This window comes from Leptonychotes weddellii, chromosome 4, assembly GCF_054177405.1.
Source record: "Leptonychotes weddellii isolate Sample4059 chromosome 4, ASM5417740v2, whole genome shotgun sequence".
NCBI lineage: Eukaryota > Metazoa > Chordata > Mammalia > Carnivora > Phocidae > Leptonychotes > Leptonychotes weddellii.
Window position 1 is genome coordinate 97820031 of NC_138372.1, and position 9431 is coordinate 97829461.

The window sequence follows — 9431 nt, forward strand, 5'->3', positions numbered from 1 at the left end:
GTCAGGCGTTGCATTTCAGGGCAATTACTAGATGCTTTGGGTGGAGTTACAGGCATAAGGCCAAAAGTTGAATGACTTTAAGCCACCCAAGTAGAATGATTCTTGCTGAGAAATGGATGGCCTGAAGTGTTGGGGGGCTGGGTGGCTAGCGGGCTGGGAGGGAGTGGGGGCCGCCTACCTCGGGAAAGGATCTGGTGGTAGCAATGCATTGCTTTGTAGGGAAGGCTTCCATAGAAGGGTCAGAGGAGCATAGGTGCCCAGGACGAGAGCAGACACTACTTTCCCTGTGTCTGGCTGTGGGCCATGGCCCACATCCCTCTGGGGCCAGGGGAAAGCCTGTACCCCAGCCAGGGCTGCCCCCAGACAAACGGCACTGAGCATGCTAGGAACATCAGAGGATTGAGGGCCAAACTATAAGTTTCTTAGGAGCCCGGGAAAGAAACAGAGGTTCCCATAAAGTTCCTCTAATCAAGGTCCTATCAGTACAACAGAATTACTGATTTCAGGATTATGCTCATTACTTAGGGGGGCAACACACCCAAAAAGAAACGAAAGACAGATGGCTCACTCTGAATCATATTTTTTTATCAGACAATACTTAATGTCCAAGAAGGCAGAAGAAAAAAATTAGAACCCAGATTAGTCTGATGTAGCACATTCTCTTGTGATTATTTCGATTTCTTGGATTTCACTTCAGAGGTTACTCTTATTTGGGACAGGATGCCAACTGTTGTCACTTAAGACACATTTCACAGCAAAGCATTGTTCTGGATCTCAGGGAAAAACACTGGTCTTTCTGAAAATCTTAAATTCTCAGAGTCATCTTATCCACTTTCTCCCACCATAGAGAATAACATGTGTTTCTCATAAAGTTGTACATGTTTATCAAATATGTAAATTAACAAATACCACAGACATTTTTGTATTATAAAATATATATGAAATATTTTATATTTAATAGGGAACTTTTCTTCATCAGAAAGGGGGTGGAGGTTGGTCCATGCACTAGGACCTTCCATCTGGAGTGGAGAATTCCATTCCTGGCCATTCCTGGCCCAGGTCCAAACTGTAGGCAATTGGCCCACCTCTTCCTGACTCCCTTTCTGAGTGGGCGGAGGAAGCAGAAGTACATGCCATGCAGTCACGGGAGCCCGGAGATTCAGCTCATCCATGTATCTTCCGTGCAGTCCTTGAATAATTAGGACATGCATAGATTTAGGATATCAAACCCCAGGGGAGGGGTGGGCATGTGTTCTCTGAAGAAGCCCCCATTCCCACCCCAAGGATATGATACACCTGTTACCTATTCACAGAGTTAGTTAGGCCTGCTGGGAAGGTTGAAAATATTACTCGAAATGAATTACCATTTGATTTAGCTATCAGTTAGCATTGTTGTTGAGTCTGTTGTTAATTCATAAATAAGCACATAATTATATCCTTTCTATCATCTTTGTACATCTCCTAATCAATTCCACTCATAGATTGTCACTGTGGATCTTCCTTCCCGCGTGGAATGCAACCCCTGCCCCACTAGACCTAGCTCAAGGCTCTCTTTATGAAACCTTCCCTGATGGATTCTCCCAGTGTTGTGAGTTTCCTTACGATTGAATCAACTCTACGTCATGTAACTTACATCTCAAAGCAAAATAGTAATTAATTCCTATTTAGCACTCACAACATGCCACTTACCATTCCAAATGCTTTTCAAATGTTAACTTGTTCCACATGCATAAATCTCTATGCGACAGGTACCATTTTTATTCTCTGTTTGCAGACAAGAAAAGTGAAGGCCTGAATGGTCACTCCATTTCTGCATGTCCCACCACTTGTCAGAGTTATAAAACAAAGCTGTGCGTCTGGGCATCTGGTCCAGTCCCTCTCCATGGGCACTCCTCTCCAGGGGAGGCATGAATGCGAGAGCACTCCCTGCCAGTGACTCCTGGCTTCATACCAGAGTGATCTGCAGAGCCTTTACAAATTAAAAGTTCCCGGGTTTCCCACTCAGAGTCTGTGATTTAGTGGATCAGGGAACGTCTTCAACTTCCTTCAGTGCTTTGAGGGTGAAGCCAAGTTTGGGGAACTTCTTTCCTGTAGCACGATCCTAAGTGCACAGTAGGGGTAAAATGAATGTGTGTGTGCGTGTGTGTGTGTGTGTGTGTGTGTGTGTGTGGATTGCCTAGCAGAAGCCTCAACATCAGAGTTCTCAGATGTATGTGAGTCTGTAGATCATATGACAAGTCACAGACAGAGGAGAGCTGTCACCTATCCTATCAGGTATGGAAAATTTTGACAATGGTTGGTAACTGATTTTAGGGAAATTTATTGTAATTTAAAATAAAAACTTCTAATTGGAAGGCAAATTTCTCCCCAAACTCATGCTTCCAGTTTTGTCACTTGCCTAGGTACTGAGTCCTCTTGCAGGTCAGAATGTGCCCAGACATGCTCGTGGGTGACGCTGATGTCCAACACTCCGGAGGGATGGCAGTGAGCCACAGAACGCGGAAAAAAAAGCTGTTCACTCTTGGTGGAGAGGTAGCCTTAGACTCTATTAAGTTAGTTGTGTCACTGTGTATCAAAGTCCGAGCCAAACACTTTTTTAAAAGTACAGCACTTTGTTCATGGTGTGGTGTCCACTGGCGTTTTGTTTGGTCCAGAAGATGGACAATCAGCCGATGGGCCTCCCCAGTGTGTGAGTCTCACTGCCCTTCACAACCTGCTTCCCCTCCACCAGAACTGAAGAAAGATATTTTAATATGAATTCCTGCTCCCTGCAAGTTTCCAGAGTTCACATCTTTCTCTCTGACATCAGAGCAAAACACAAAACGGCAAAAGATCCCAGGGTAGCAACTATGCGGGATTAATTTCCCTTTCTTTTGGCCCTTCTCTCCTCCTCTAAGGGTTAAGTCTGTGGAGGGAAGGATTGCTAGACTTTGTGTCTGTGCTTGGTGGGAACTATTAAATTACTGCTGGATGTTTTTGATTATACCACACATCAGTGCTTGAGCACTGAGGCCCTGGAAGCCACATGTGCCTCGCTGGCCTGGCCTGCGCCTGCGCCTGGCCCCCGGCACCCGGCCCCACACTCGCTCGCGGGGGCCTCTCCGTGGCACCGACACAGTGCAAGGATGGGAGCTGGTGCTGGCAAAGCGAAAGGAAACGGGCAATAAAACTGAGAGCTGAGCGGCTTACTGGAGCCAGGACGCTGGGGTCTGCTTAATTGCTCCGAAATGAAAAAGATTCGGGGGTTTTCATGAAATCCCATAGGTACACTTGCCAAGCCTCAAATATTAGATTGAATTACAGTTTCTAATCCCTCCCCTCTCCCTCAGCCATGTGTCTTATTTCTTTTAGAGGTTTGTCCACAGCTCTGGGCCGGGAGGAGAAAGGTTAACCTGAGCGGTAGCCAGGCTTTCCCAGGTCCCTGCAAGCACACAGAGGTGCCCTCTGGGAGCTCTCCATCACTGGGCATCCGGCATCCATTGGTGCCAGTGCTCCAGAAACATTGAGAACAAAGGTGTGTCCCCCAAGGCCTAGGGGCGGCCATGCTCTGGGGGTCACCAGGGTCAAAGTGTACAGATCATTTCTCTGGACAGAATTGGTATCTTTTATCAGAGACTTAAAGGAGTCTTGCAAAAGTTAAGAAGTACTAATAGAGAAAACAGAAGTATGGTAACACAGTTAGGGATTTTCCTGGGGGAGAAGAGGATTTTCTGGACTGCCTAAAGGAGGAATGGGAAAAGTGGACAAGGTTGCTGAAGTCAGAAGGGTAGTAGATAGTCAGTATCCAAATGACAGAGAGGGGAGGGGGCACAGCATTCTCCATCTGACCTCAGCGGTGGGAAGTGTGTCACTGAGCAACTGAGGGCAGGAAACCTGGCTGCGGTAGAAAGGATGTAGCATGAAAACCAGCCCGATGAGTCATGCAAGATGAACACTGGCCTATAATAAGAGCAAAGAGCTGTTAGAAGGGAGAAGCCAGGAGCACAGGGAGGTATAGGAGGGATGGGCGGGAGGGCAAGCGGGGCTGATGGTGTGGCCTGCTGCTCCCAGTTCATACTGGCTTCACACTCTCCAGGCAAAACCTGGGCGTGGCGGACATGCTAGTGTGACCTCTGAGACTGAGCTCAGAGGCAAGGACTCGTTCTTCAGGCAGGTTTTATCTTCTCCGGGGCTTTTGCCTAACTCACCTTGTTTGTCTCACAAACCTTCAGGTTTCTTTTTATGTTTTGTGGAATAAGTGTATTGGGATTGTTCCATAAGACACAGGCTTCAGGGTCGGGGGGTGGCAAGCACCGAAAGGAACTTTCCTTCTGGGTGATAGAAACTCTCCAAATTTTCAAAGCATTCTTAGGTGAAAAAAAAAGGCACTGAGGTCTGTTTTGAGGAAATGCGCAAGAAAAGTGATAGGAAGACTGAGAGTAACAGTGCCATGGTATGAAATCAAGGAAACTTTGGAGACCGTCAAGATTAATATGTAAGGAAAACAGGGGAAGTCTACCTGAGTGTGAGCTACTGATTCCATCATCACGAGTGAAGAGGCTCTTTGTTTTCTAGTTCCTAGTTTACTGAGCACATGGCTTAGCGTAAACTGAATCTGGTGATTCGGTTCTTTCCTGCACTCACACCACTAAGTTCATAGTGTCTTCTGTGGCAGGGTATTTACTACTGCCTGGAGGTGGCACCTCCATGACAAGGGCACCATCGCCGTCATGACGGTCTTCCTGTCCCCCATGTCTTCCTGCCTCTCTGTGGTCTGACCTCGTATCTCGTGTTCCGCTCATCTTTGTGGTTGTATGTCATGGGTTTTTCCAAATCAACTCTGTGTGGTCTTTTTGTGGTTTTGTTGGTGGATGAAGGACCTGCTTCTGTGACAGCACGGCCTTCTAGAAGTAGTCATCCGGACTTTCAGTGTGTGCTGTTCCCTCAAAGAACATTGGTACCCCATGCTTCCTTGGCAGACGGAAAACTGGGATCTTGTGACATAGTTGCCATGGGATGATTCTTGTTCCCAGGGAACAACATGATCTTCAAGGTAAGGACAGTAGCTAAACCTCAGGGTGAGGAAAAGCACTGTGGAGGCAGAGAGGCAGATGAGGCACAAAAGGACAATTCAAGTGACTGTCCAGCTTCCCCAGCCTTTGGAGAGATGAACTTTCCAGATGCCCTTATTCCCAGCCTTGTGTCTTCATGTGAAGAAGGCCCACACATCTCTCTCTGGGGGACCACAGGCTTGTGAGCTCTTCTTCAGAAGAACAGCACTCACTGGCAGATCTGGTGAGCCTGAGCCTCGTTCACACCCACATGGTGAAAAAGGGGTCTCTGTGTCTTCCCTCTGCAACTGGACAGAAGGAAGGAGCAGAGAAATAACACACACTCTCGTGGGGACACCGTGGGCTTTTTCACATACATCATTTGATTTAACCTCCCAGGAACTTCCTAGGAGCTAATTATTATTCTCATTATTTTAAATAACAAAACTAAAGCCCAGAAGAATATTAGTTAACACTAGCTGTTGTAACAAATAAACCCCGAAATGTAAAAGGTTTTAAAAATGACAGAAGTCTATTTCTCATTCATTTAAATCCCAACAGGTGTTCCTTCTCAAGGGGAACTCTCCTCCAAGCGGTACTTCAGAGATGTGGTTCCCTCCACTCTTGAGACTTAAATCACTTTCAAGTCTTCTGCAGTGCTCTGGCTCCAATGGTGAGACTGATTTGAAAGAAGGGTATTTTAGAACTGGAATGAACCATAGCAATAAGTAGTCCAAACTCTGTATTTTATTGATTAAGAAACTGAGATTCAAGAAGATTGAGGGATTGGTCAAGTCCTAGATAGAGATAAGATTTCCCCCCTCAGTAAATTAAAACAAACAAACAAACTACAAATTCAATTCAGCTTTTATTTGTAGATATGAAGCATAGGGGTTCAAAGTTCCAGAAATCCTTGGTATGAATATTTGGGCAAGGAGAAAATAATGCATGTGGCCGTAGGCAGTGTAGGAAATGCCTTTGAAGGGGGGTAACAGTAGGTGCTTTTCTCTGCCACTTCAATTCTCACCTGCTTTTCAAAATATTTGTTTCTCTCTATTGACTAACAGAAAGTGTTTCCAATAGGTGACAAGTGGGGTTTCCTGATTCATCATCACAAGGGCAAATCTGATTATGTCTTATCTTTGGTATTCCCTATATTCCCATGAACTGCAACTTGGAGCAGGATAGGAAAGAGAGAAAGCAAACGTTTTGCAGATCTTTATCAGGTTCCCCTGAGGGAAGCAGGAGAGGAAAAAGCTTGTAAGACTAGCATGCAAGGACTGGCTAGAAGAGAAGAGGGGTAGTGGATAGAGAGGAACCCAGTTTTATACAGAAAACAACAGCAAAAGATGAGTCAGGATAGTTCTGGTGCAAAAATATACAGGGAGGGGATGAAGAAGTGATAGCGTAAATATCACCCTTTGATTCACTTCTATCTAGAGCCACAGAATGAAATCACTTCTCTCCCTAGGAGATTAAAATCCAGTCTCTCTGTCTCCACCACGGAATGTCTGCCTTTCTCATTAACTGGACTTCCATATGTGGTACGGGATGACCTAAGCTGTGGAGGGCAGCGAGCTGACCAGAACAAAGGTCAGATTGTAATCTCCAAGCATCAAATCTATTTTTTGTCCACACTCTCAACATCCACTTCCTACCACCAAATAAAAGGTAGAAGAAAGAACAACATAAAACTGTAACAACAAAAAGGTTGTGATGTGAAATAAAGCCCTGGAAATGTCCATCTGCTGTTATCAACGCGTTTGGGACTAAAATCTTTACCACTAATTCCTGTTTGGCTGTGGTGGTGTGCAGGACAGCCCTAGGGAAATCGGTAACGGGGGGGGGGGGGGAGGGGGGCGGAGACACACAACCTGTTAAGGAGACCATCACCAAAACGGAATGCATGCTTAGTAGACACAGTAAGTCCAGGTTTGCATAATAATTTTTTTTAAGGGAGAGAAATAATTTGTAAGAGAAAAAGTCATTCATTTTGAACACTATATTTTGTCCATTTGGTTGTTTGTAGTGGCCAAATCTACAAAAGTGCAAAACTTAAAACAACAACAACAACAACAACTCTCATTGAAATCTCTTGGACGATATACAATCTTCCAGAAAAGCCCCTGTGTTTTCCTTTAAGTTAGACAACAAGTGGGGAGAAGTGGGTTTGTTGTCCTGGAATACATGGTAGCAGAGGGAGAGTTTAAGTCTGAAGTTTGAAGCGTTAGATTCTTATCAATTGTGTAGAGCAAAGTGGAAATAAATTGTACATCGATTTCAAGTGAATTAGTTTCCTGAGCTCTCTGGAGGCTTGGGTGATTTTAGTAGTGGAATTCTGATGCTCTCCAACACCAACAGACAAAAAACATACAAACCATGGCTAAGATTGGAGAACTCTCAACTACAATGGAATTTTTAAACATCTTTTTTTAAACAGCACTGGCCTGAAATATCTGAGAGATTTCATTATAATGTTCAGATCTGTTTCCTGGTAAAGGTAACTGCATGACCGACAATGAAGTCAGAATGAAAAATGAGGATAGAGCAGGAAAGATAAAAGACATCTTTCTTTGCAGTAGCAAGCGTTTGGTGACCAACTGCCTTATTTTACTTTTTAAAATTTTGTTTTATTTTCCGATTTTATTTGGTTCATAATATTATTTTCCTTGGGCTCGATACGGCAAATGTGCAATACTTTTGGCTACTTTGGAGAATAAAATGGAAAACCCTGTTTCTGGACAGGAGGAAATGGAGCTCCAGCATACAGCTGAAACGCCAGTGACTGGCAGCCTACACACTCCTGCTACAGGCTCCTGGAGGGAGGGCTGGCTTGGGTCTCCACATACGCCCCTTCCTCCTGCTCCTCCTCCTCCTTTCTCCCACACTTCTCCCAATGTGTACGAGCTTCAAAGCAATCTCTAGTAGCTAAGTGACCAAGTCTTGGAAGCCTGACATTGGGATGTTCTGGAAAAGACTTTGGAGACAGAATAGGACAGGCAGCAAAACCCAGCTGCATCTAGAAACAGTTCTATTTTGGTGACAGTTCCTGTGATGCTTTCAAATCAGCAAAATATCTCTTTAAAACAGATAATCTTCTGGCTGCTAAGCTGGGTTGTTTTGTTTTGTTTTGGTATGGAAACATTTTATAGTTCAGAAAACTTTCTTGAATAAAAAAAGTTATATATTTTCTTCAATACTGCAATCAAGTAGCTAAGGTGTTGGAAATGTTAACAGCAACGAAACCATATTTGTTGTAAGAACTTAACGCTCTGATTGCTTGCATTTTTCCTTCTACCTCCCTCCACATTTCTTTTTGTCTTATTAAAAGGATACCCATGATGACCTCCTGGGTATATTTCTAAAAAAAAAAAAAAAAAGAATCCTTTTGTCTTAAATTCCATTAGTTTTTGAGCCTCTGGAATTTCACAAGAGGTGTCAAATTTAGCTGACCCCAAACTTTTCACTTGAACAGAAATAGAAGCCTAGAGGGGAAAAGCCATGCTGTGTGCTAAGGATATATGACCCATGAAAAGAACTACAATAGAATATGTTAAATGATCTCGTTAAGAGCATTACAATTCCTCAGAGTTCTGTTTTACCTCTCTTGGAGTGGGGTGTATAGAGCTTTGTTCAGATTTGCTGTGGCTGATTCTAATAAAAATAATTTAAAAAACAAATCTGAAATGAGTTTTTATTCACTAATTTAATGCTTTTACCAATATTACCTTTTTTAGTTTCTTCACTTCTTTTGTTGTCAGTTGTTATTCATTCATCGATTCAATTCTTAGTAAGTGCCTATCATGTTTCTATGGGGAATAGAAAGGTAACTAAGAAACAGATCCTACCTGCAAAGAATGTAGTCTCAATTTTGTAATTTTAGACTTGAAATATTATGTCTCTGATTTTTTAAATCCAATGAAATGATGAGATGTTATTTATATGTCGTGCCTTGGGTGCATTCTATAAACACACATTGGTATTTTATGGCAAACTTAAGCTGCTTTTTGGGGGCCTTTTGCCATTTATGGTTTTGCTCATACAACTCTTTCTGGCCTTTAGACTTTGCTCAGAAAGACCCTTCGCTATTTCTAGAACAGGACCTCACACTTCTTGGGGATACCAGACGCGTATAGACATGCTTGTTCTTCCTCAGAATCTGTGCAGTCGTGTGTGTGAGACTGCACATGAGCACAGAAAACTGTCCCCGCCATGGGAACTTGCAGTACTGTGGAGACAAACCGGGCAGCAAATATCTACCATAAGACAAGTTCCGTAATAGAGGTTCCTACCAAGTGCTACTATGGGAGCATAGTTGGTAGGACCTTGGAGAAGGGATGTAGGTAGTTTGGGAAAGTTCAAAGCAGGAGATGACACAGGATGCCCGGATGGAAAAGAATG

At 43.8% G+C, this 9431-nt stretch overlaps 1 long non-coding RNA gene across 2 annotated transcripts in view; it reads left to right on the plus strand.

Moving 5' to 3' along the window:
* The window catches only part of LOC115936801 (uncharacterized), a 40601-nt gene extending 31891 nt beyond the window's left edge, over positions 1-8710 (plus strand). For both annotated transcript variants that reach the window (XR_014144161.1, XR_014144162.1), the window contains 2 exons: positions 5592-5703; positions 6502-8710. This is a non-coding gene — a long non-coding RNA (uncharacterized LOC115936801). The remainder of the gene's footprint in view (positions 1-5591; positions 5704-6501) is intronic.
* Positions 8711-9431: the final 721 nt, after the last annotated feature.